This window comes from Lithobates pipiens, unplaced genomic scaffold (assembly GCF_037356315.1).
Source record: "Lithobates pipiens isolate NorthernLeopardFrog02 unplaced genomic scaffold, aLitPip1_a1.2 Scaffold_25, whole genome shotgun sequence".
NCBI classification, from domain to species: Eukaryota; Metazoa; Chordata; class Amphibia; order Anura; family Ranidae; genus Lithobates; species Lithobates pipiens.
The window spans coordinates 104,482,831-104,508,621 of record NW_027507787.1 but is presented as its reverse complement, the minus strand read 5'-3'; the positions used below and the strand labels follow the sequence as shown (position 1 = coordinate 104,508,621).

At 52.4% G+C, this 25,791-nt stretch overlaps 6 pseudogenes; all 6 read right to left on the bottom strand.

Moving 5' to 3' along the window:
* Positions 1-14,563: 14,563 nt before the first annotated feature.
* LOC143932170 (5S ribosomal RNA) lies at positions 14,564-14,682 on the bottom strand (annotated as a pseudogene).
* A 106-nt stretch (positions 14,683-14,788) lies between these two features.
* LOC143932686 (5S ribosomal RNA) lies at positions 14,789-14,907 on the bottom strand (annotated as a pseudogene).
* A 110-nt stretch (positions 14,908-15,017) lies between these two features.
* On the bottom strand, positions 15,018-15,136 carry LOC143931244 (5S ribosomal RNA; annotated as a pseudogene).
* Positions 15,137-15,663: 527 nt separating this feature from the next.
* Positions 15,664-15,782, bottom strand: LOC143931375 (5S ribosomal RNA; annotated as a pseudogene).
* A 746-nt stretch (positions 15,783-16,528) lies between these two features.
* Positions 16,529-16,647, bottom strand: LOC143931749 (5S ribosomal RNA; annotated as a pseudogene).
* Positions 16,648-16,923: 276 nt separating this feature from the next.
* LOC143932321 (5S ribosomal RNA) lies at positions 16,924-17,042 on the bottom strand (annotated as a pseudogene).
* Between the last annotated feature and the right edge of the window lie 8,749 nt (positions 17,043-25,791).

Sequence of the window (25,791 nt, the reverse complement as noted above, 5' to 3'; positions counted from 1 at the left end):
GTCTTTGGGGTCTGCTTCTGGTGCCTTTGGGGGTCTGCTTCTGGTGGGGTCTTTTGGTACCTTTGGGGGGTCTGCTTCTGGTGCGGTCTTCTAGTGCCTTTGGGGGGTCTGCTTCTGGTGTGGTCTTCTGGTGCCTTTGGGGGTCTGCTTCTGGTGCGGTCTTCTGGTGCCTTTGGGGGTCTGCTTCTGGTGCGGTCTTCTGGTGCCTTTGGGGGGTCTTCTTCTGGTGCGGTCTTTGGGGGTCTGCTTCTGGTGCGGTCTTCTGGTGCCTTTGGGGGGGGGTCTGCTTCTGGTGCGGTCTTCTGGTACCTTTGGGGGGGTCTGCTTCTGGTGTGGTCTTCTGGTGCCTTTGGGGGTCTGCTTCTGTTTCAGTCTTCTGGTGCCTTCTTTGGGGGTCTGCTTCTGTTTCGGTCTTCTGGTGCTTTTGGGGGGTCTGCTTCTGGTGCCTTTGGGGGTCTGCTTCTGGTGTGGTCTTCTGGTGCCTTTGGGGGTCTGCTTCTGGTGCGGTCTTCTAGTGCCTTTGGGGGTCTTCTTCTGGTGCGGTCTTGGGGGGTCTGCTTCTGGTGCCTTTGGGGGTCTGCTTCTGGTGCGGTCTTTTGGTACCTTTGGGGGGGTCTGCTTCTGGTGTGGTCGTGGTCATCTGGTGCCTTTGGTAGGTCTGCTTCTGGCGTGGTCTTCTGGTGCCTTTGGGGGTCTGCTTCTGGAGCGGTCTTCTGGTGCCTTTGGGGGTCTGCTTCTGGATTGGTCTTCTGGAGCCTTTGGGGGTCTGCTTCTGGTGTGGTCGTCTGGTGCCTTTGGGGGTCTGCTTCTGTTTCAGTCTTCTGGTGCCTTCTTTGGGGGCCTGCTTCTGTTTCGGTCTTCTGGTGCTTTTGGGGGGTCTGCTTCTGGTGCCTTTGGGGGTCTGCTTTTGGTGTGGTCTTCTGGTGCCTTTGGGGGGTCTGCTTCTTGTGCGGTCTTCTGGTGCCTTTGGGGGTCTGCTTCTGTTGCTGTCTTTGGGGGTCTGCTTCTGGTGCGGTCTTCTGGTGCCTTTGGGGGTCTGCTTCTGGTGCGGTCTTCTGGTGCCTTTGGGGGGTCTGCTTCTGTTGTGGTCTTCTGGTGCCTTTGGGGGGTCTGCTTCTGGTGCGGTCTTCTGGTGCCTTTGGGGGGTCTGCTTCTTGTGCGGTCTTCTGGTGCCTTTGGGGGGTCTGCTTCTTGTGCGGTCTTCTGGTGCCTTTGGGGGTCTGCTTCTTGTGCGGTCTTCTGGTGCCTTTGGGGGGTCTGCTTCTGTTTCGGTCTTTGGGGGTCTGCTTCTGGTGCGGTCTTCTGGTGCCTTTGGTGGTCTGCTTCTGGTGCCTTTGGGGGGTCTGCTTCTGGTGCCTTTGGGGGGTCTGCTTCTGGTGTGGTCTTCTGGTGCCTTTGGGGATCTGCTTCTGGTGCAGTCTTTGGGGGGTCTGCTCCTGGTACGGTCTTCTGGTGCCTTTGGGGGTCTACTTTTGGTGCGGTCTTCTAGTGCCTTTTGGGGTCTTCTTCTGGTGCGGTCTTTGGGGGTCTGCTTCTGGTGCCTTTGGGGGTCTGCTTCTGGTGCGGTCTTTTGGTACCTTTGGGGGGTCTGCTTCTGGTGCGGTCTTCTAGTGCCTTTGGGGGGTCTGCTTCTGGTGTGGTCTTCTGGTGCCTTTGGGGGGTCTGCTTCTGGTATGGTTTTCTGGTGCCTTTGGGGGTCTGCTTCTGGTGCGGTCTTCTGGTGCCTCAAAAGTCCTTGCACCAGCCCTGCCACCACCAAATCTGCGGTGGAAGCGTCAGTTACTTCAAGAGTCCTTTTTACAATGAGAAAGACCTCCTCAGAGCAGTCTTTTGGGTGGGTGAATAACCCTTTGCTCTTGCTGTTCTTTAGGTTCTGGGGTTACAGGCACACTGGTTTCTTCTTCCTGCATATCAGCTTCAGTTTCCTCAATGAAGGATGGAAAGTCTTCCAACTCTTCAAAAGGTTTTTGTGCGGTCTTCTGGTGCCTTTGGGGGGTCTGCTTCTGTTGCAGTGTTTGGGGGTCTGCTTCTGGTGCGGTCTTCTGGTGCCTTTGGGGGTCTGCTTCTGGTGCCTTTGGGGGGTCTTCTTCTGGTGCCTTTGGGGGGTCTGCGTCTGGTGCCTTTGGGGGGTCAGCGTCTGGTGTGGTCGTTTGGTGCCTTTGGGGGTCTGCTTCTGGTGCGGTCTTTGGGGGTCTTCTTCTGGTACGGTCTTCTGGTGCCTTTGGGGGTCTGCTTCTGGTGCGGTCTTCTAGTGCCTTTGGGGGTCTTCTTCTGGTGCGGTCTTTGGGGGTCTGCTTCTGGTGCCTTTGGGGGGTCTGCTTCTGGTGCGGTCTTCTGGTGCCTTTGGGGGGTCTGCTTCTGTTGTGGTCTTCTGGTGCCTTTGGGGGGTCTGCTTCTGGTGCGGTCTTCTGGTGCCATTGGGGGTCTGCTTCTGGTGCGGTCTTCTGGTGCCTTTTGGGGGGTCTGCTTCTGGTGCAGTCTTCTGGTGCCTTTTGGGGGGTCTGCTTCTGGTGCGGTCTTCTGGTGCCTTTGGGGGGTCTGCTTCTTGTGCGGTCTTCTGGTGCCTTTGGGGGGTCTGCTTCTGTTGCGGTCTTTGGGGGTCTGCTTCTGGTGCGGTCTTCTGGTGCCTTTGGGGGTCTGCTTCTGGTGCTTTTGGGGGGTCTTCTGGTGCCTTTGGGGGGTCTGCGTCTGGTGCCTTTGGGGATCTGCTTCTGGTACGGTCTTCTGGTGCCTTTGGGGGTCTGCTTCTGCTGCGGTCTTCTAGTGCCTTTGGGGGTCTTCTTCTGGTGCGGTCTTTGGGGTCTGCTTCTGGTGCCTTTGGGGGTCTGCTTCTGGTGGGGTCTTTTGGTACCTTTGGGGGGTCTGCTTCTGGTGCGGTCTTCTAGTGCCTTTGGGGGGTCTGCTTCTGGTGTGGTCTTCTGGTGCCTTTGGGGGTCTGCTTCTGGTGCGGTCTTCTGGTGCCTTTGGGGGTCTGCTTCTGGTGCGGTCTTCTGGTGCCTTTGGGGGTCTTCTTCTGGTGCAGTCTTTGGGGGTCTGCTTCTGGTGCGGTCTTCTGGTGCCTTTGGGGGGGTCTGCTTCTGGTGCGGTCTTCTGGTACCTTTGGCGGGGTCTGCTTCTGGTGTGGTCTTCTGGTGCCTTTGGGGGTCTGCTTCTGTTTCAGTCTTCTGGTGCCTTCTTTGGGGGTCTGCTTCTGTTTCGGTCTTCTGGTGCTTTTGGGGGGTCTGCTTCTGGTGCCTTTGGTGGTCTGCTTCTGGTGTGGTCTTCTGGTGCCTTTGGGGGGTCTACTTCTTGTGCGATCTTCTGGTGCCTTTGGGGGTCTGCTTCTGGTGCGGTCTTCTAGTGCCTTTGGGGGTCTTCCTCTGGTGCGGTCTTGGGGGGTCTGCTTCTGGTGCCTTTGGGGGTCTGCTTCTGGTGCGGTCTTTTGGTACCTTTGGGGGGGTCTGCTTCTGGTGTGGTCGTGGTCATCTGGTGCCTTTGGGGGGTCTGCTTCTGGCGTGGTCTTCTGGTGCCTTTGGGGGTCTGCTTCTGAAGCGGTCTTCTGGTGCCTTTGGGGGTCTGCTTCTGGATTGGTCTTCTGGAGCCTTTGGGGGTCTGCTTCTCGTGTGGTCGTCTGGTGCCTTTGGGGGTCTGCTTCTGTTTCGGTCTTCTGGTGCCTTCTTTGGGGGCCTGCTTCTGTTTCGGTCTTCTGGTGCTTTTGGGGGGTCTGCTTCTGGTGCCTTTGGGGGTCTGCTTTTGGTGTGGTCTTCTGGTGCCTTTGGGGGGTCTGCTTCTTGTGCGGTCTTCTGGTGCCTTTGGGGGTCTGCTTCTTGTGCGGTCTTCTGGTGCCTTTGGGGGGTCTGCTTCTGTTTCGGTCTTTGGGGGTCTGCTTCTGGTGCGGTCTTCTGGTGCCTTTGGTGGTCTGCTTCTGGTGCCTTTGGGGGGTCTGCTTCTGGTGCATTTGGGGGGTCTGCTTCTGGTGTGGTCTTCTGGTGCCTTTGGGGGTCTGCTTCTGGTGCAGTCTTTGGGGGGTCTGCTCCTGGTACGGTCTTCTGGTGCCTTTGGGGGTCTGCTTTTGGTGCGGTCTTCTAGTGCCTTTTGGGGTCTTCTTCTGGTGCGGTCTTTGGGGGTCTGCTTCTGGTGCCTTTGGGGGTCTGCTTCTGGTGCGGTCTTTTGGTACCTTTGGGGGGTCTGCTTCTGGTGCGGTCTTCTAGTGCCTTTGGGGGTCTGCTTCTGGTGCGGTCTTCTAGTGCCTTTGGGGGGTCTGCTTCTGGTGTGGTCTTCTGGTGCCTTTGGGGGGTCTGCTTCTGGTGTGGTTTTCTGGTGCCTTTGGGGGTCTGCTTCTGGTGCGGTCTTGTGGTGTTTTAAAAGTCCTTGCACCAGCCCTGCCACCACCAAATCTGCGGTGGAAGCGTCAGTTACTTCAAGAGTCCTTTTTACAATGAGAAAGACCTCCTCAGAGCAGTCTTTTGGGTGGGTGAATAACCCTTTGCTCTTGCTGTTCTTTAGGTTCTGGGGTTACAGGCACACTGGTTTCTTCTTCCTGCATATCAGCTTCAGTTTCCTCAATGAAGGATGGAAAGTCTTAGGGGTCTGTTGTCAGCAGGTAAGATTGAGCGTCTTCCAACTCTTCAAAAGGTGGACTTTAAGGTCCAAACTCAGGATCCTCTGGCCTGAGAGTCACCTCAATCACCTTGGGAGGAGAAGAAAAGGGGAGGTGGCAGGCCCTGACATTTGAGATGGCCACAGACAATCTTTCTCTTTATCCTCTGTTTTCATCTTCAGAAACGGGTAGAGAGTGAGATACAGTCACTGGCTGAGATCTTTGTGAGTCCATGGGTGTGAACTGTAAATCTGGCTCTGGTGGCACGTTGTGGAAAATGTTAGATGGGGGGTGTCATAAGAGTCCCCCTGCGTTCATTCTCCCCTAGCCCGCGCTAAAGAGCTGACTGGGGCAGACTGACGCTGGTTGAGATCCGTTAGGTAACGTTAACACCACTTGATCTTACCGGATTTAACGAATATCTATTAGCCTGAATGATTTTTGGCCAGAAAATTTGATAAGGGGGGCTAACCCTTCCTTATGTACCACCTAATACCTATATTTTGATGTGGAATATCTCTGAAATGATGTGAGATCAAACGTTAAAACCAATTGCTCTTCCCGGATCTAATGAATATCTATTTTTCAGGGCTGGTTTAGCCCTTACTTCTCTGGGTTGGCTGCTCAGCTGTCGGCTAATTGCCAGCTCTCATCTCTCTCCACAGTTACCAGCTGTTCCTTATCATGCTCGTCTGACCTGCCTACTTAAAGCTGTCCAGCTGACTTCATCTCTGCCTTCGCCTTGGTCACATCACAAGAAACCATCTCCTGCAGTTCTGTTTAAAGACTGGCTTGCTGACATCCCTTCTGGCTCCTTTTTCCGCTTGCTGCTGTTTCACTTGGATCCCTGACTTCTGGCCTGGCTGATTACCCGATCTGGTTATTGAACTCTGGCCTGGCTGACTACTCGATCGGGTTGCTGGAGTCTGGCTATGCTTTGACTACACTTTCTCTACTTACCTTTTTATTTTTATTTAATAAACAAGTGTGATTTAATTGTACTTCTGTCTCGGTCTGATTCATGGTTTCTGACACTATTAGCCTGAATGATTTTTGGGCAGAAAATTGCATGTGGGGGGGCTAACCCGTCCATATGTACCACGTAATATCTGTATTTTGATGTGTAATATCTCTGAAATGATGGGAGATCTAACATTAAAACTACTTGATCTTACCGGATCTAAGGAATATCTATTAGCCTGAATGGTTTTTGGGCAGAAAATTAAATAAGGGGGGCAACCCCCCTCATTATTCACTTAATAAGTCTCTAATTATGTGAGATCGAACGTCAAAACCACTTGATCTTACGGGATCTAATGAATATTTTTTTCTGGCCAAAATTGCATGTGGGGGGATAACCCGTCCATATGTACCACCTAATATCTCTATTTTGATGGGAAAGGAGATAAGGGGAGGGGGCAGCCCCCCTCATTAATCTCTTAATAAGTTTCTAATTATGTGAGATCTAACATTAAAACCACTTGATCTTACCGGATCTAACAAATATTTATCAGCCTGAATGATTTTTGGCCAGAAAATTTGATAAGGCGGGCTGATGACGGGTTAGCCCCCCCTGCAAATAACTGTTAATATTGCTTCTTCTGTATGAGATCTAACGCAAACAACGGTTGATCTAACCTGATCAAAAAAGATCTAACAAACTGAATACGATTTTTTTAAATACTGTACATTGTAGTAAATCACAGCAGAGGGAGGCTAGAGGTTACAGAAAGGTCACTGTGCAATACAAACAACCAAACATTGAATACCAAAAATGGTCCTCAATTACCAAAAAAAGCCCGGACCTTCTAGGCTAAATATTATCCTTGGAGGCCAAAAATGGGCCCCAGTGAAAAAAAACAGCACACCCAGCTATTTTTGGTCACCGACAGGGGCGGACTGACCAGTCGGTCACTCGGGCGCCGCCCGAGGTCATTAGGTGCCCGGCCCGGTCTCGGCCAGATGAGAGGCCACTTGAAGCGGATGTGCCGTATCACATGCCGCGATCATGCCGATTACAATACTGCAAACGGTACTTCTAATGGCACGCTGCTCCCCGCCGCCCCCTCCTTCCCTCCCGTCCGTCCCAGGTGATGTCACAACGCATACGGTACAAGCACCTGGGACGGACGGGAGGGGAGGAGGGGCCGGTGGGGAGCAGCGCACCGTTAGCAGTATTGTAATTGGCATGATCGCGGCATGTGATACGGGCACAGCAGATAAGTGGAGGGGCCGGCAGGGAGCTGCGCCGTTATTATCGGCATCCGGTAAGTGAAGCCTGGGCCTGCCACAAGTGATGGGAGGCGGCAGTACAGAATGCATGTGGCCCCGGATCCCCCCAACCCACAGTGTCCCCCTCTGTGAGTGCCCCCCCGTTTGTGAGTGTCCCCCTGTGTGTTTGTCCCCCTGTGCCCCCGTGTGAGTGTGTCCCCCTGTGTTTGTGTCCCCATGTGTGTGTCCCCCTGTGTGTTTGTCCCCCTGTGCCCCCGTGTGAGTGTGTCCCCCTGTGTTTGTGTCCCCATGTGTGTGTCCCCCTGTGTGAGTGTCCCCCTGTGTGTGTGAGTGTCCCCATGTGTGTGTGAGTGTGTCCCCCTGTGTTTGTGTCCCCATGTGTGTGTCCCCCTGTGTGTTTGTCCCCCTGTGCCCCCGTGTGAGTGTGTCCCCCTGTGTTTGTGTCCCCATGTGTGTGTCCCCCTGTGTGAGTGTCCCCCTGTGTGTGTGAGTGTCCCCATGTGTGTGTGAGTGTCCCCCTGTGTGTGTGTGTGTGTCCCTGTGTATGTCCCCCTATGTGTGCGTCCCTGTGTGTGTCTCCCCGTGTGTGTCCCCCCCCCCGTGTGTGTGAGTGTCCCCGTGTGTGTGCGTCTCCCCGTGTGTGTGTCCCTGTATGTGTGTGTGTGAGAGTGTCCCCATGTGTGGTGAGTGTGTGTCCATCTGTGTGTGTGTGTCCCCCTGTGTGTGTGTGTGTCCCCCTGTGTGAGTGAGTGTGCGTGTCCCCCTGTGTGTGAGTGTGTATCCCCCTGTGTGTGTGGTGTGAGTGTGTGTGTGCCCCCCTGTGTGTGGTGTGTGTGAGTGTCCCCGTGTGTGTGTGTCCCTGTTTGAGAGAGTGTCCCCTGTGTGTGTGTGTGTGTCCCCCTGTGTGTGTGTGTCTCCCCTTGTGTGTGTGTGTGAGAGAGTGTCCCCCTGTGTGTGTGTCCGTATGAGTGTGTGTGTGTCCCCATGTGATTGCGTGTGCCCCCCGTGTGAGTGTGCGTGTCCCCATGTGTGGTGTGAATGTGTGTGTCCCCCTGTGTGTGTGTGTGTGTGTGTGTGTGTGTGTATGTTTCTTCCCCTGTGTGTGTATTTCTTCCCCTGTGTGTCTCTCCCCCTGTGTGTGTGTCTCTCTCCCCCTGTGTGTGTGTCCCCCTGGGTGTGTGTCCCCCTGTGTGTGTGTCCCACTGTGTGTGTCTTCCCCTGTGTGTGTGTGTGTGTGTGTCCCTGTGAGTGTGTGTCCCCCTGTGTGCGTGTTTTCCCCTTGTGTGAGTGTCCCCCTGTGTTTGTGTGTGTGTGTGTGTCCCTGTCCTTGTGTGTGTGTGTGAGAGTGTCCCCCTGTGTGTGTCTCCCCGTGTGTGAGTGTCCCTGTATGTGTGTGTGTGTGAGAGAGTGTCCCCCTGTGTGGTGTGAGTGTGTGTCCACCTGTGTGTGTGCCCCCTGTGTGAGTGAGTGTGCGTGTGTATCCCCCTGTGTGTGTGTGTGTGAGAGTGTATCCCCCTGTGTGTGTGTGTGTGGTGTGAGTGTGTGTGTGTCCCCCTGTGTGCGGTGTGTGTGAGTGTCCCCCTGTGTGTGTGCCTCCCCTTGTGTGTGTCTTCCCTCTTTGTGTGTGTGTCTCCCCCTGTGTGTGTGTGAGAGAGAGTGTCCCCCTGTGTGAGTGTGTGTCTCTGTGTGAGTGTGTCCCCCTGTGTGGTGTGTCCCCCCTGTGTGTGTGTGTGTGTGTCCGTGTGAGTGTATGTCCCCCCATGTGATTGTGTGTCCCCCCCGTGTGAGTGTGTGTGCTCCCCTGTGTGAGTGTGCGTGTCCCCCTGTGTGTGGTGTGAGTGTGTGTGTCCCCCTGTGTGTGTGTCTCCCCCTGTGTGTGTATGTCTCCCCCTGTGTGTGTGTGAGTGTCTGTTTCTTCCCCTGTGTGTCTCTCCCCCTGTGTGTGTGTGTGTGTCTCTCCCCCTGTGTGTGAGTGTGACCCCCTGTGTGTGTCTCCCCCTGTGTGTGTGTCCCCCTGTGTGCGTCAGTGTGTCCCTGTGTGTGAGTGGTTCCCCCTGTGTGTGTAAGTGTGTCCCCCTGTGTGTGTGTGTGTGAGTGTGTCCCCCTGTGTGTGTGTGTGTCCCTGTGTGTGTGTGTCCCTGTGTGTGCGTGTGCGTTCTTCCTCCAGTTTCCCCCTGTGTGCTCCCCCCGTGTCTCCCTGTGCAGGTGTGGTGCCCAAGGGGGCCCCATGAGCTTCTATTGCCTGGGGGCCCCATTAGCTGTCAGTCCGCCCCTGGTCACCGAGGACCTTTTTGGCATTCAAAGGTCAGGAGTGTGCCTTTTTTAGTCACCAAGGACCATTTTGGGCATTTAATCACTTCAGCGCAGGACCATTTGGCTGGCCAAAGACCAGAGCACTTTTTGCGATTCGGCACTGCATCGCTTTAACCACTTGCCGACCATTGCACTCTGATGTACGTCCCTACTTTGGGAACAAACAGAGGCATCTTTAGGGGGTGGCCGTAGTCTGGGACCAGTAGCCCAGAGTCTCGGTCCAGAATGCAGGGAACGGGGGGCGTGGCTACCGAGCTACTGCATGGACGTGTGAGCAGATAGCTCCGTGCTGGAGACCGGGGAACGACGCTTAACGGAGAGGACTTTAACTCTAACTAACCACTACCTGCGTGGGAACTATCCCTCATTCCCTCGGCATGGCCAAAAAGAGGAAAGGAGTCTCACAGCTCCATAAACTTCAACACTTCTTCCCGCAGAAAGACCGCGGCCTACTCCAAGATGGCGCCGGAGACGCCTCGCCGCCTACCTCCAGCGAGTCTGCGACATCCTCTCCGAGCCCGAAACACAGCCCCAGCGTGTCCAGAGACCCTCCGGATGTCTCATCCCCGCTGTCCCGGAGCCCGGCGAAATCTAAACCCCGTCTGACGGTGGACGTGACCGCCGACAAGGTGAGCGGGGACCACGAGGGCTTGGATGATACTAGGGAACTAGCTGAAACGCTCCATTCGTTCCCCACCACCAACCAGCCGGTGTCTGACACCACGTTGAAAGACATGCTGGTGTCCCTTCGCAGCTCCCTCCACGCGGACCTAATGGACTGCATGCGGAGTTTTAAGGCAGACATGGGGGAGCTGGGAGACAGAGTATCTCATGTGGAGGAAAAAATGGGCGATTATGCCACCTCTTATAACTCATTAGTTGATGCCCATAATGAGCAAGCTGACGAGGTGTCCTGGCTTAGGTCAAAGGTCGCTGACCTTGAAGATAGATCCCGCCGCAACAACCTCAAAATTAGGGGGATCCCCGAAGTGATCACCCCGGGCCAACTATTGCAATATGCTCAAACTATGATGAGATCCTTTCTGCCGGACACCACTGACTCTGATTTAGTGATTGACAGGATCCATCGACTCCCCAAACCGTCCCATCTACCAGACAACATCCCTAGGGATGTCCTTATGCGGGTACATTTTTACCACATTAAAGAAAATTTCATGTCTGCTCATCGCAAAAACAAACAACCACCTGAATGCTATGCACATATTCAGCTTTTTGCGGACTTGTCCCAGTACACCATGCAGAAACGTAAAGCCCTGTTATCCATTACTAAAGCTCTGCGTAACCACGCCATCTTATACCGCTGGGGATATCCGGCTAAGTTACATATCACTAAAGATGAGCAGGTGTCTGTGGTCAATTCTCTGGAGGAAGGACTGAAGCTGCTTAGAGCATGGGACATCCTTCCAGCTCAATCAGAATCTCACACGTCTCCACCAGCTTCAATGGATGTTAGCGACACCTGGCAGGTTGTATCCAGGAAACAGAATGCAGGGAACAGGGGCAGACTGAGCCTTGGTTGGCTCCAGCTCCAGCTTTAGCTCTGCCCCGCTTCCACCCAACTTTACTCTTGGTCGCTGATTGCTATAGCCGCCTGGCGGCTAGCAACCATTAACGTCACTGCCCACTGTGCCCACACTGCCCAACATTCAAAGCAGAGGAGGATTGCACTTCCTCCTCCTCCGCGCTAGTGCTCGTGGGGCCTGGCCTACGACTTCTGGTCTGGATTGTCCCGCAGCTGTTATGGTAGCGTGGATTGTAGAGCCCAGGAGGGAGAGAAAGGGATGACGCCGCCACCCTGAGCAGCATTCGCAGCGGCTCCCTTAGCCTACACTCCTGCAATCTTAGTCCTCACCCAGCTTGCTGTGCTGGAGCAGGAAGAAGGCAGAAATGACAATGCGGCGGCCGCACCACATCAATACCCACTTGGACGGGCGGCTCTCCTCTTCTCCTCTGGCTGCCTTGCACACCAGCACCACGGATGAGCTGCTGCTGTAGTACCTGAACACATGAAGTCTATCTCCTCCTGGTCAGGTAGGTCAATCAGAGTTTGTATGTCATGTCCCCCTATGTGTGTGTCCCTGTGTGTGTCCCCCTATGTGTGTGTGTGTCCCCCGTGTGTGTGAGTGTCCCCGTGTGTGTGTGTCTCCCCGTGTGTGTGTCCCTGTATGTGTGTGTGTGTGAGAGTGTCCCCCTGTGTGGTGAGTGTGTGTCCCCCTGTGTGTGTGTGTCCCCCTGTGTGTGTGTGTGTGAGTGTGTATCCCCCTGTGTGTGTGGTGGGAGTGTGTGTGTCCCCGTGTGTGTGTGTGTCCCCCTGTTTGAGAGAGTGTGTCCCCTGTGTGTGTGCCTCCCCTTGTGTGTGTCTCCCCTTGTGTGTGTGTGTGTGTCCCCCTGTGTGTGTGTCCCCCTGTGTGTGTCTCCCACTGTGTGTGTGTCTTCCCCTGTGTGTGTGTGTCCCTGTGTGTGTGTGTGTCCCCCTGTGTGTGTGTGTGTGTCCCCCTGTGTGTGTGTGTGTGTGTCCCCCTGTGTGAGTGTCCCCCTGTGTGTGTGTCCCCCTGTGTTTGTGTGTGTGTGTGTCCCCCTGTGTGTGTGTGTGTGAGAGTGTCCCCCTGTGTGAGTGTCTCCCCGTGTGTGTCTCCCCGTGTGTGAGTGTCCCTGTATGTGTGTGAGAGTGTCCCCCTGTGTGAGAGTGGGCATTTAATCACTTCAGCGCAGGACCATTTGGCTGGCCAAAGACCAGAGCACTTTTTGCGATTCGGCACTGCGTCGCTTTAACCACTTGCCGACCATTGCACTCTGATGTACGTCCCTACTTTGGGAACAAACAGAGGCATCTTTAGGGGGTGGCCGTAGTCTGGGACCAGTAGCCCAGAGTCTCGGTCCAGAATGCAGGGAACAGGGGCAGACTGAGCCATGGTTGGCTCCAGCTCCAGCTTTAGCTCTACCCCGCTTCCACCCGACTTTACTCTTGGTCACTGATTGCTATAGCCGCCTGGCGGCTAGCAACCATTAACGTCACTGCCCACTGTGCCCACACTGCCCAACATTCAAAGCAGAGGAGGATTGCACTTCCTCCTCCTCCGCGCTAGTGCTCGTGGGGCCTGGCCTACGACTTCTGGTCTGGATTGTCCCGCAGCTGTTATGGTAGCGTGGAGTGTAGAGCCCAGGAGGGAGAGAAAGGGATGACGCCGCCACCCTGAGCAGCATTCGCAGCAGCTCCCTTAGCCTACACTCCTGCAATCTTAGTCCTCTCCCAGCTTGCTGTGCTGGAGCAGGAAGAAGGCAGAAATGACAATGTGGCGGCCGCACCACATCAATACCCACTTGGACGGGCGGCTCTCCTCTTCTCCTCTGGCTTCCTTGCACACCAGCACCACGGATGAGCTGCTGCTGTAGTACCTGAACACATGAAGTCTATCTCCTCCTGGTCAGGTAGGTCAATCAGAGTTTGTATGTCAGGGACCAGGTCAGTGTGTGTCAGGTAGGTCAGTGTATGTATGTCAGGTAGGTCAGCGTGTGTCAGGTAGGTCAGTGTGGGTCACGTAGTTCATCCTTTTTTCCCCACAAATAGAGAGGTTTTTTTTTTTTAAGGTATTTGATTGCCTCTGCAATTTTTTTTTTTTTTTTTTTTTTTGCGATATAAACGGAAAAATCTAAAAAATATTGAAAGAAAATTATATTTTCTGCTTTTTGTTATAAGAAAAATCCAATAAACTCAATTTTATTCATACTTTTAGGTCAAAATGTATTCAGCCACATGTCTTTGGTAATGTTAATAAGTGTATATTTATTGGTTTGCGCAAATGTTATAGCGTCTGAAAACGATGGTACATTTTCTGGAATTTACGCATCTTTTAGTTTATGACTGCCTATCTCATTTCTTGAGGTGCTAATATGGCATGGTTGACTTCTTTTTTTCCCTTGTTTCCCAAGGTGACCATCTTGGTGTTTGTCAAGAGGGTTGAGGGTGCCAAAAGTGAGTGCCTATGGCAACATCACCCTGAAAGCATCTGATACTAAGCAGGGACGGGCCTGGTTAGTACCTAGATGGGAGACCGCCTGGGAATACCCTCTTGAGAAATGCCAAGATGGTCACCTTGGGGAACCACAAAAAAAGGCAGTCTCCCATCCAGGTACTAAGCAGGCCCATCTCTGCTTAGTCTTCAAGACCAGATGAGATCGGGTGCTTTCAGAGTGGAGTGGCCATAGGCAATCTCTTCTGGCACCCAAAACCCTCTTGAGAAATGCCAAGAAGGTCATCTTGGGAAACCAGATATACAAAACAGGTCAACTAATGCAGGTACTAACCAGGCCCGACTCTGCTTAGCCTCCAAGATCAGGTGCTTTCAGGGTGATGTGGCTGTAGGCAATCTCTTTGGGCACACTCCACCCTCTTGACAAACGCCAAGATGGTCATCAAACAAGGGAAAACAAAACAAGTTAACGGCAAAAAAAAAAAAAAAGATGCCTATGGCACATGCTATTCTCAGGCGGTCTCCCATCCAGGTACTGACCAGGCCTGACCCTGTTTAGCCTCCGAGATCAGACGAGATTAGGGCTTTGAGGGTGATGTGGCCATAGGCAATCTCTTTGGGCACCGTCAACCCTCTTGACAAACCTCAAGATGGTCACCTTGGGAAACAAGGGAAAAAAACAAGTCGACGCAAAAAAAAAAAAAAGAAGACTGCAGCTCCTGGTATTCCCAGGCGGTCTCCCCTCCAGATGCTAATCAGGCCCGAACCTGCTTAGCCTCCAAGATAAGACGAGATTTTGAGCTTTCAGGGTGATGAGGCCAAAGACAATCTCTTTGGGCACCCTAAACCTCCTTCACAAATGCCAAGATAGTCACCATGGAAAACAAGGAAAAATAAGTCAACGCCAAAAAAAAATAAAAGAAGCCTATGCTACCTGGTATTCCCAGGCAGTCTCCCATCCAGGTACTAACCAGGCCTAAGCCTGCTTAGCCTCCGAGATTAGACAAGATTGGTCGCTTTCAAGGTGATGTGGCCATAGGAAATCTCTTTGGGTGCCCTCAATCGTCTTGACAAACGCCAAGATAATAACCTTGGGAAACAAGGGAAAAAAATAAGTCAACGCCCCCCCCCCCCCCCCCCCCCCCAAAAAAAGAAGCCTACATCACCTTGTATTACCAGGCGGTTTCCCATTCAGGTACTAACCAGGCCCTACCCTGCCCATAGGCAATCTCTTTGGGCACCCTCATCCCTCTTGACAAATGCAAAGATGGTCACTAAGCCCGACCCTGCTTAGCCTCCGAGATCAGACGAGATTGGGCGCTTTCACGGTGATATGGCCATAGGCAATCTCTTTCGGCACCCTCAACCCTTTTGACAAACGCCAAGATGGTCACCTTAGGAAACAAGGGGAAAAAAAACAAGTCAACATAAAAAAAAAAAAAAAAGAAACCTACGGCACTTGGTATTCCCAGGGGGTCTCCCATCCAGGTTTTAACCAGCCCCAACTCTGCTAAGCCTCCAAGATCAGATGAGATTGGTTGCTTTCAGGGAGATGTGGCCGTAGGCAATCGCTTTGGGGACTCTCAACCCTCTTGAAAAATCCCAAGATGGTCACCTTGGTAAACAAGGGAAATTAACAAGTCAACTCCCAAAAAAAAAAAAAAAAAAAAAAAGTCTATGCCACCTGGTATTCCCAGGCAGTCTCCCATCCAGGTACTAACCAGGCCCGACCCTGCTTAACATCCGAGATCAGATGAGATCAGGCGCATTCAGGGTGATGTAGCCGTAGACCATCGTGCTGGCCACTCTAAACCCTCTTGACAAACGGCAAGATGGTCACCTCTGCAAACAAGCAAAAAAATTAAAACAGGTCTTCAACGCCAACAACATATAAAAAAAAAAGCCTACGGCACCTGGTATTCCCAGGGGGTCTCCCATCCAGGTTCTAACCAGGCCCGACCCTGCTAAGCCTCCGAGATCAGATGAGATTTGTTGCTTTCAGGGAGATATGGCCGTATTCAATTGCTTTGGGCACTCTCAACCCTCATAAAAAACGCAAAGATGGTCACCTTAGTAAACAAGGGAAAATAACAAGTCAACACCCAAAAAAAAAAAAAGTCTATGCCACCTGGTATTCCCAGGCAGTCTCCCATCCAGGTACTAACCAGGCCTGACCCTGCTTATCCTCTGAGATTAGACGAGATTGGTCGCTTTCAAACTGTTTTGGCCATAGGAAATTTCTTTGGGCGCCCTCAACCGTCTTGACAAACGCCAAGATAATCACCTTGGGAAACAAGGGAGAAAACAAGTCAACGCCAAAAAAAAAAGAAAAAAAGAAGCCCGTGGCACTGGGTATTCCCAGGAGGTCTCCCATTTGTTACTAACCAGGCCAAATGCTGCTCAACCTCCGGGATCAGACAAGATCAGGAGCTTTCAGGGTGATGTAGCCATAGGCAATCTCTTGCGGCACCCTCAACCCTCTTGACAAACGCCAAGATGGTCACCTTGGGAAACAAGGGAAAAAAAACAAGTCAACAAAAAAAAAGAAACCTACAGCACTTGGTATTCCTAGGGGGTCTTCCATCCAGGTTCTAACCAGGCCCAACCCTGCTAAGCATCCGAGATCAGATGAGATCAGTTGCTTTCAGGGAGATGTGGCTGTAGGCAATCGCTTTGGGCACCCTGAACCCTCTTGAAAAAAAAGCCCAAAAAAGAAAAAAAGAGAAGCCTATGGCACCTTGTATTCCCAGGCAGTCTCTCATCCAGGTACTAACCAGGCCTGATCATGCTTAGCCTCCGAGATTAGTCACTTTCAGGGCAATGTGGCCATAGGCAATTTCTTCGGACACCCTCAACCATCTTGACAAACGCCAATATAGTCACCTTGGGAAACAAGGGAAAAAAACAAGTAAACGCAAAAAAATAAATAAGCCTACGGCACCTGGCCATCCAGGTATTAACCAGGCTCAGCCCCTGCTTAGCCTCCGAGGTGAGACAAGATGGGGCGCTTTCAAGGTGATGTGGCCGTAGCCAATCTTTTTGGGCACCGTCAACCCCCTTGACAAATGCCAAAATACACTTTGGGAAACAAGGGAAAAAACAAGTCAACGCCCCAAATGAAAAAAAAAAGGAAGCCTATTCCTAGGTGGTCTCCCATCCAGGTACTTACCAGGCCCGACCCTACCCATGGGCAATCTCTATGGGCACCCTCATCCCTCTTGACAAATGCAAAGATGGCCACTAGGCCCGACCATGCTTAGTCTCCGAGATCAGATGAGATTGGGCGCTTTCACGGTGATATGGCTGTAGGCAATCCCTTTGGGTATCCTCAACCCTTTTTGACAAACGCCAAGATGGTCACCTTGAGAAACAAGGGAAAAAAACAAGTCAATGCCAAAAAGAAAAAAAAAGAAGCCTATAGCACCTGATATTCCCAGGCGGTCTCCCATCCAAGTACTAACCAGGCCCGCCACTGCTTAGTCTCCGAGATCAGATGAGATGGTTCGCTTTCAGGGTGATGTGGCCGTAGGCAAGCTCTTTATGCAACTTCAACCCTCTTGACAAATGCCAAGATGGTATCCATGGGTAAAAAGAGAAAAAAAGAAAAGAAACCTACAGCACCTAGTATTCCCAGGCGGTCTCCCATCTGCGTACTAACCCAGCCCGCCCTTACTTCTCAGAGTAGTAGGGTGATGTGCCGTAGACAATCTCTTTGGGCACCCTCAACCCTCTTGACAAATGCCAAGATTGTCACCTTGGGAAACAAGGGAAAAAAACAAGTCAACACCAAAAAAATTTAAAAAAATAAACCTACGGCACCTGGTACTCCCAGGTGGTCTCCCATCCAGGTACTAACCAGGCCCGACCCTGCATAACCTCCGAGATCGGACAAGATAGGGTGCTTTCAGGGTGATGTGCCCATAGGCAATTGCTTTGGGCACCCTCAACTCTCTTGACAAACACCAAGATTGTCACCTTGGTAAACAAGGGAAAATAACAAGTCAACGGCAAAAAAAAAAGAAGCCTATGCCACATGGTATTCCCAGGCAGTCTCCCATCCAGGTACTAACCAGGCCTGACCCTGCTTAGCCTCCGAGATTAGGCCATTTGACCTGACCATCCGCATCAACTCTTATGGAGTTGATCTTTGCCCGAGGCAAGAGCACCTTTTTCGTGGGCTCTGTCTACGATCAGACCCAAGTACTCCAGCTTTTTTAGCAGTATTAAGGAAGATTTCTCTAGGTTTAGAATCCGAACTCTTCAGATGGTTGTAGTGCGTATGCTTTGCTCCAAATGAGCCAACTGATTAGTAACAGATTGTCTAGGTATGCTACGACTTATGCCATGTGCCCTTAATCTGGCTAGAGGTGGACCCAGCACTTTAGTGAACACCTGGGGTGCTGTGGCTAGCCCAAAGGGTAGGGCTACGAACTGGAAATGCTGCTGTTCCAACTCAAACCGCAGAACTCTTGATGAGTGGGAAATATAGGGACATGCAGATATGTATCCCTGATGTCGATTGATACCAGAAGCTCTCCTCCTAGGATATAAACTACTGACCTGATAGTCTCCATGCGAAAGGCATGTATCTTTAGGAACGGCTTTAGATTTTTTAAATCTAGAATGGGTCTGACATGTCCCTTTGGTTTCGGTACTGTAAAAAGGTTTGAATAAAACCCCAAGCCTTGCTCCTTTTTGGGGGATCTGTATGATCACCCTTTGAGATATTAATTGGTCTAGTGCTTGACCTCAGGAAGCAAGACGGTAGAAAGTGCCAAAATTCCAGCTTGTACCTCATCGTTACAGTGGAGATGACCCATCTGTCCAGAATTTCTTGCTTTCCAGAATTCTGGAAACTGTAGAAGTCTTCCCCCCCACTTTGGTGAGGGGTGTTGCCTCTTCACGATGAGGCTTTATGATTCTGCTTTGCAGGTTTCCGACCCCAGGACTTCTTTTAAAGCCTGGGTCTGACTTTGGGATTTTCCTCTAGAGTGTGACGGTGGAGGCCGCCACCTCTGCCTAGAGGCGGAAGCCCCTGGCATAGGGGGAAAGAGCCCTTTTAAATGAAGGGCGTTTATACTTTCTTTTGACTGGCAAAAGAGTACTTTTCCCATTAGAAATTGTTTGGATATATTTATCCAAGTTTTCTCCAAATAGTCACTCCCCATGAAAAGGAGCCCAGTTACAAGGTCTTTACATGATGCTTCAGCTGACCAAATTTTTTAACCACGGGATTCTACGCATATGCACAAGCATAAGACATGACGCCTGGTGAATAGAATCTTTAATAGCATATATGGCAAAGCATAATGCTTTTGGTAGTTCAGCCAAATCTCTGGCTTGTTGTGCAGGAAGCTCTCTAAGGGCCTGTTTAAATTGGTCCTTTAGGGATTGACAGACGCTTATTGCAGCGACTGCAGACTAAGTAGTTTCACCTGCCATGGAAAAAGTAGATCTTAACAGGGATTTCAACTCCTTATCTGTTGGATCCTTAAGAATCGGTGCATTGTCTACTGGACAAGTTAGGTCTTTATTCACATTGTAAATTGCAGTGTCAACTGCTGGTATTTTCCATCTTTTGTGTGTCCCCCTGTTTGAGAGAGTGTGTCCCCTGTGTGTGTGCCTCCCCTTGTGTGTGTCTCCCCTTGTGTGTGTGTGTGTGTCCCCCTGTGTGTGTGTCTCCCTGTGTGTGTCTCCCACTGTGTGTGTGTCTTCCCCTGTGTGTGTGTGTCCCTGTGTGTGTGTGTGTCCCCGTGTGTGTGTGTGTGTGTCCCCCTGTGTGTGTGTGTGTCCCTGTGTGTGTGTGTCCCACACCTGCACAGGGAGACACGGGGGGAGCACACAGGGGGAAACTGGAGGAAGAACGCACACACAGGGACACACACACACAGGGACACACACACACAGGGACACACACACACACAGGGGGACACACACACACAGGGGGACACACACACACAGGGGAAGACACACACACAGTGGGAGACACACACAGGGGGACACACACACAGGGGGACACACACACACACACACAAGGGGAGACACACACAAGGGGAGGCACACACACAGGGGACACACTCTCTCAAACAGGGGGACACACACACACACGGGGACACACACACTCCCACCACACACACAGGGGGATACACACTCACACACACACACAGGGGGACACACACACACAGGGGGACACACACTCACCACACAGGGGGACACTCTCACACACACACACATACAGGGACACACACACGGGGAGACACACACACACGGGGACACTCACACACACGGGGGACACACACACACGGGGGGACACACACAGGGACACACACATAGGGGGACATGACATACAAACTCTGATTGACCTACCTGACCAGGAGGAGATAGACTTCATGTGTTCAGGTACTACAGCAGCAGCTCATCCGTGGTGCTGGTGTGCAAGGCAGCCAAAGGAGAAGAGGAGAGCCGCCCGTCCAAGTGGGTATTGATGTGGTGCGGCCGCCGCATTGTCATTTCTGCCTTCTTCCTGCTCCAGCACAGCAAGCTGGGAGAGGACTAAGATTGCAGGAGTGTAGGCTAAGGGAGCCGCTGCGAATGCTGCTCAGGGTGGCAGCGTCATCCCTTTCTCTCCCTCCTGGGCTCTACACTCCACGCTACCATAACAGCTGCGGGACAATCCAGACCAGAAGTCGTAGGCCAGGCCCCACGAGCACTAGCGCGGAGGAGGAGGAAGTGCAATCCTCCTCTGCTTTGAATGTTGGGCAGTGTGGGCACAGTGGGCAGTGACGTTAATGGTTGCTAGCCGCCAGGCGGCTATAGCAATCAGTGACCAAGAGTAAAGTCGGGTGGAAGCGGGGCAGAGCTAAAGCTGGAGCTGGAGCCAACCAAGGCTCAGTCTGCCCCTGTTCCCTGCATTCTGGACCGAGACTCTGGGCTACTGGTCCCAGACTACGGCCACCCCCTAAAGATGCCTCTGTTTGTTCCCAAAGTAGGGACGTACATCAGACTGCAATGGTCGGCAAGTGGTTAAAGCGATGCAGTGCCGAATCGCAAAAAGTGCTCTGGTCTTTGGCCAGCCAAATGGTCCTGCGCTGAAGTGATTAAATGCCCAAAATGGTCCTTGGTGACTAAAAAAGGCACACTCCTGACCTTTGAATGCCAAAAAGGTCCTCGGTGACCAGGGGCGGACTGACAACTAATGGGGCCCCCAGGCAATAGAAGCTCATGGGGCCCCCTTGGGCACCACACCTGCACAGGGAGACACGGGGGGAGCACACAGGGGGAAACTGGAGGAAGAACGCACACGCACACACAGGGACACACACACACAGGGACACACACACACAGGGACACACACACACAGGGGGACACACTCACACACACACACAGGGGGACACACTTACACACACAGGGGGAACCACTCACACACAGGGACACACTGACGCACACAGGGGGACACACACACAGGGGGAGACACACACAGGGGGTCACACTCACACACAGGGGGAGAGACACACACACACACAGGGGGAGAGACACACAGGGGAAGAAACACACACTCACACACACACAGGGGGAGACATACACACACAGGGGGAGACACACACACACAGGGGGAGACACACACACACACAGGGGGAGACACACACACAGGGGGGACACACACACTCACACAGGGGGGACACACAATCACATGGGGGGACATACACTCACACGGACACACACACACACAGGGGGACACACACACACAGGGGGGACACACCACACAGGGGGACACACTCACACAGAGACACACACTCACACAGGGGGACACTCTCTCTCACACACACACAGGGGGAGACACACACACAAAGAGGGAAGACACACACAAGGGGAGGCACACACACAGGGGGACACTCACACACACACACAGGGGGACACAAACACACGGGGACACTCACACACGCCGCACACAGGGGGACACACACACACACTCACACCACACACACACACAGGGGGATACACTCTCACACACACACAGGGGGATACACACGCACACTCACTCACACAGGGGGCACACACACAGGGGGACACACACACAGGTGGACACACACTCACACCACACAGGGGGACACTCTCTCTCACACACACACATACAGGGACACTCACACACGGGGAGACACACACGGGGAGACACACACAGGGGGACATTCACACAGGGGGACACTCTCACACACACACACAAGCACAGGGACACACACACACACACACACACACAAACACAGGGGGACACTCACACAAGGGGAAAACACGCACACAGGGGGACACACACTCACAGGGACACACACACACACACAGGGGAAGACACACACAGTGGGACACACACACAGGGGGACACACACACAGGGGGACACACACACAGGGGGAGAGAGACACACACACAGGGGGAGAGACACACAGGGGAAGAAATACACACACAGGGGGAGACACACACACACAGGGGAAGAAACATACACACACACATTCACACCACACATGGGGACACGCACACTCACACGGGGGGCACACGCAATCACATGGGGACACACACACACTCATACGGACACACACACAGGGGGACACTCTCTCACACACACACAAGGGGAGACACACACACAGGGGGACACACACACACACACAGGGGACACTCTCTCAAACAGGGACACACACACACGGGGACACTCACACACACCACACACAGGGGGACACACACACACTCACACCACACACACAGGGGGATACACACTCACACACAGGGGGACACGCACACTCACTCACACAGGGGGACACACACACACAGGGGGACACACACACACAGGGGGACACACACACACACAGGGGGACACACACACACAGATGGACACACACTCACCACACAGGGGGACACTCTCACACACACACATACAGGGACACACACACGGGGAGATGCACACACACGGGGACACTCACACACACGGGGACACACACACAGGGACGCACACATAGGGGGACATACACAGGGACACACACACACACAGGGGGACACTCACACACACATGAGGACACTCACACACACAGGGGGACACTCACACAGGGGGACACACACATGGGGACACAAACACAGGGGGACACACTCACACGGGGGCACAGGGGGACAAACACACAGGGGGACACTCACAAACGGGGGGGCACTCACAGAGGGGGACACTGTGGGTTGGGGGGATCCGGGGCCACATGCATTCTGTACTGCCGCCTCCCATCACTTGTGGCAGGCCCAGGCTTCACTTACCGGATGCCGATAATAACGGCGCAGCTCCCTGCCGGCCCCTCCACTTATCTGCTGTGCCCGTATCACATGCCGCGATCATGCCAATTACAATACTGCTAACGGTGCGCTGCTCCCCACCGGCCCCTCCTCCCCTCCCGTCCGTCCCAGGTGCTTGTACGGTATGCGTTGCGACATCACCTGGGATGGACGGGAGGGAAGGAGGGGGCGGCGGGGAGCAGCGTGCCGTTAGAAGTACCATTTGCAGTATTGTAATCGGCATGATCGCGGCATGTGATACGGCACATCCGCTTCAAGTGGCCTCTCATCTGGCCGAGACCGGGCCGGGCACCTAATGACCTCGGGCGGCACCCGAGTGACCGACTGGTCAGTCCGCCCCTGTCGGTGACCAAAAATAGCTGGGTGTGCTGTTTTTTTTCACTGGGGCCCATTTTTGGCCTCCAAGGATAATATTTAGCCTAGAAGGTCCGGGCTTTTTTTGGTAACTGAGGACCATTTTTGGTATTCAATGTTTGGTTGTTTGTATTGCACAGTGACCTTTCTGTAACCTCTAGCCTCCCTCTGCTGTGATTTATTACAATGTACAGTATTTTAAAAAAATCGTATTCAGTTTGTTAGATCAGGTTAGATCAACTGTTGTTTGCGTTAGATCTCATACAGAAGGAGCAATATTAACAGTTATTTGCAGGGGGGGCTAACCCGTCATCAGCCCGCCTTATCAAATTTTCTGGCCAAAAATCATTCAGGCTGATAAATATTTGTTAGATCCGGTAAGATCAAGTGGTTTTAATGTTAGATCTCACATAATTAGAAACTTATTAAGAGATTAATGAGGGGGGCTGCCCCCTCCCCTTATCTCCTTTCCCATCAAAATAGAGATATTAGGTGGTACATATGGACGGGTTATCCCCCCACATGCAATTTTGGCCAGAAAAAAATATTCATTAGATCCCGTAAGATCAAGTGGTTTTGACGTTCGATCTCACATAATTAGAGACTTATTAAGTGAATAATGAGGGGGGTTGCCCCACTTATTTAATTTTCTGCCCAAAAACCATTCAGGCTAATAGATATTCCTTAGATCCGGTAAGATCAAGTAGTTTTAATGTTAGATCTCCCATCATTTCAGAGATATTACACATCAAAATACAGATATTACGTAGTAAATATGGACGGGTTAGCCCCCCCACATGCAATTTTCTGCCCAAAAATCATTCAGGCTAATAGTGTCAGAAACCATGAATCAGACCGAGACAGAAGTACAATTAAATCACACTTGTTTATTAAATAAAAATAAAAAGGTAAGTAGAGAAAGTGTAGTCAAAGCATAGCCAGACTCCAGCAACCCGATCGAGTAGTCAGCCAGGCCAGAGTTCAATAACCAGATTGGGTAATCAGCCAGGCCAGAAGTCAGGGATCCAAGTGAAACAGCAGCAAGCGGAAAAAGGAGCCAGAAGGGATGTCAGCAAGCCAGTCTTTAAACAGAACTGCAGGAGATGGTTTCTTGTGATGTGACCAAGGCGAAGGCAGAGATGAAGTCAGCTGGACAGCTTTAAGTAGGCAGGTCAGACGAGCATGATAAGGAACAGCTGGTAACTGTGGAGAGAGATGAGAGCTGGCAATTAGCCGACAGCTGAGCAGCCAACCCAGAGAAGTAAGGGCTAAACCAGCCCTGAAAAATAGATATTCATTAGATCCGGGAAGAGCAATTGGTTTTAACGTTTGATCTCACATCATTTCAGAGATATTCCACATCAAGAGATATTAGGTGGTACATAAGGAAGGGTTAGCCCCCCTTATCAAATTTTCTGGCCAAAAATCATTCAGGCTAATAGATATTCGTTAAATCCGGTAAGATCAAGTGGTGTTAACGTTACCTAACGGATCTCAACCAGTGTCAGTCTGCCCCAGTCAGCTCTTTAGCGCGGGCTAGGGGAGAATGAACGCAGGGGGACTCTTATGACAATACATATAAAAATACATCTAACATTTTCCACAACGTGCCACCAGAGCCAGATTTACAGTTCACACCCATGGACTCACAAAGATCTCAGCCAGTGACTGTATCTCACTCTCTACTCGTTTCTGAAGATGAAAACAGAGGATAAAGAGAAAGATTGTCTGTGGCCATCTCAAATGTCAGGGCCTGCCACCTCCCCTTTTCTTCTCCTCCCAAGGTGATTGAGGTGACTCTCAGGCCAGAGGATCCTGAGTTTGGACCTTAAAGTCCACCTTTTGAAGAGTTGGAAGACGCTCAATCTTACCTGCTGACAACAGACCCCTAAGACTTTCCATCCTTCATTGAGGAAACTGAAGCTGATATGCAGGAAGAAGAAACCAGTGTGCCTGTAACCCCAGAACCTAAAGAACAGCAAGAGCAAAGGGTTATTCACCCACCCAAAAGACTGCTCTGAGGAGGTCTTTCTCATTGTAAAAAGGACTCTTGAAGTAACTGACGCTTCCACCGCAGATTTGGTGGTGGCAGGGCTGGTGCAAGGACTTTTGAAACACCACAAGACCGCACCAGAAGCAGACCCCCAAAGGCACCAGAAAACCACACCAGAAGCAGACCCCCCAAAGGCACCAGAAGACCACACCAGAAGCAGACCCCCCAAAGGCACTAGAAGACCGCACCAGAAGCAGACCCCCAAAGGCACTAGAAGACCGCACCAGAAGCAGACCCCCCAAAGGTACCAAAAGACCGCACCAGAAGCAGACCCCCAAAGGCACCAGAAGCAGACCCCCAAAGACCGCACCAGAAGAAGACCCCAAAAGGCACTAGAAGACCGCACCAAAAGCAGACCCCCAAAGGCACCAGAAGACCGTACCAGGAGCAGACCCCCCAAAGACTGCACCAGAAGCAGACCCCCAAAGGCACCAGAAGACCACACCAGAAGCAGACCCCCCAAATGCACCAGAAGCAGACCCCCCAAAGGCACCAGAAGCAGACCACCAAAGGCACCAGAAGACCGCACCAGAAGCAGACCCCCAAAGACCGAAACAGAAGCAGACCCCCCAAAGGCACCAGAAGACCGCACAAGAAGCAGACCCCCAAAGGCACCAGAAGACCGCACAAGAAGCAGACCCCCCAAAGGCACCAGAAGACCACACCAAAAGCAGACCCCCAAAGGCACCAGAAGCAGACCCCCCAAAAGCACCAGAAGACCGAAACAGAAGCAGGCCCCCAAAGAAGGTACCAGAAGACCGAAACAGAAGCAGACCCCCAAAGGCACCAGACGACCACACGAGAAGCAGACCCCCAAAGGCTCCAGAAGACCAATCCAGAAGCAGACCCCCAAAGGCACCAGAAGACCGCTTCAGAAGCAGACCCCCAAAGGCACCAGAAGACCACGCCAGAAGCAGACCCCCCAAAGGCACCAGATGACCACGACCAC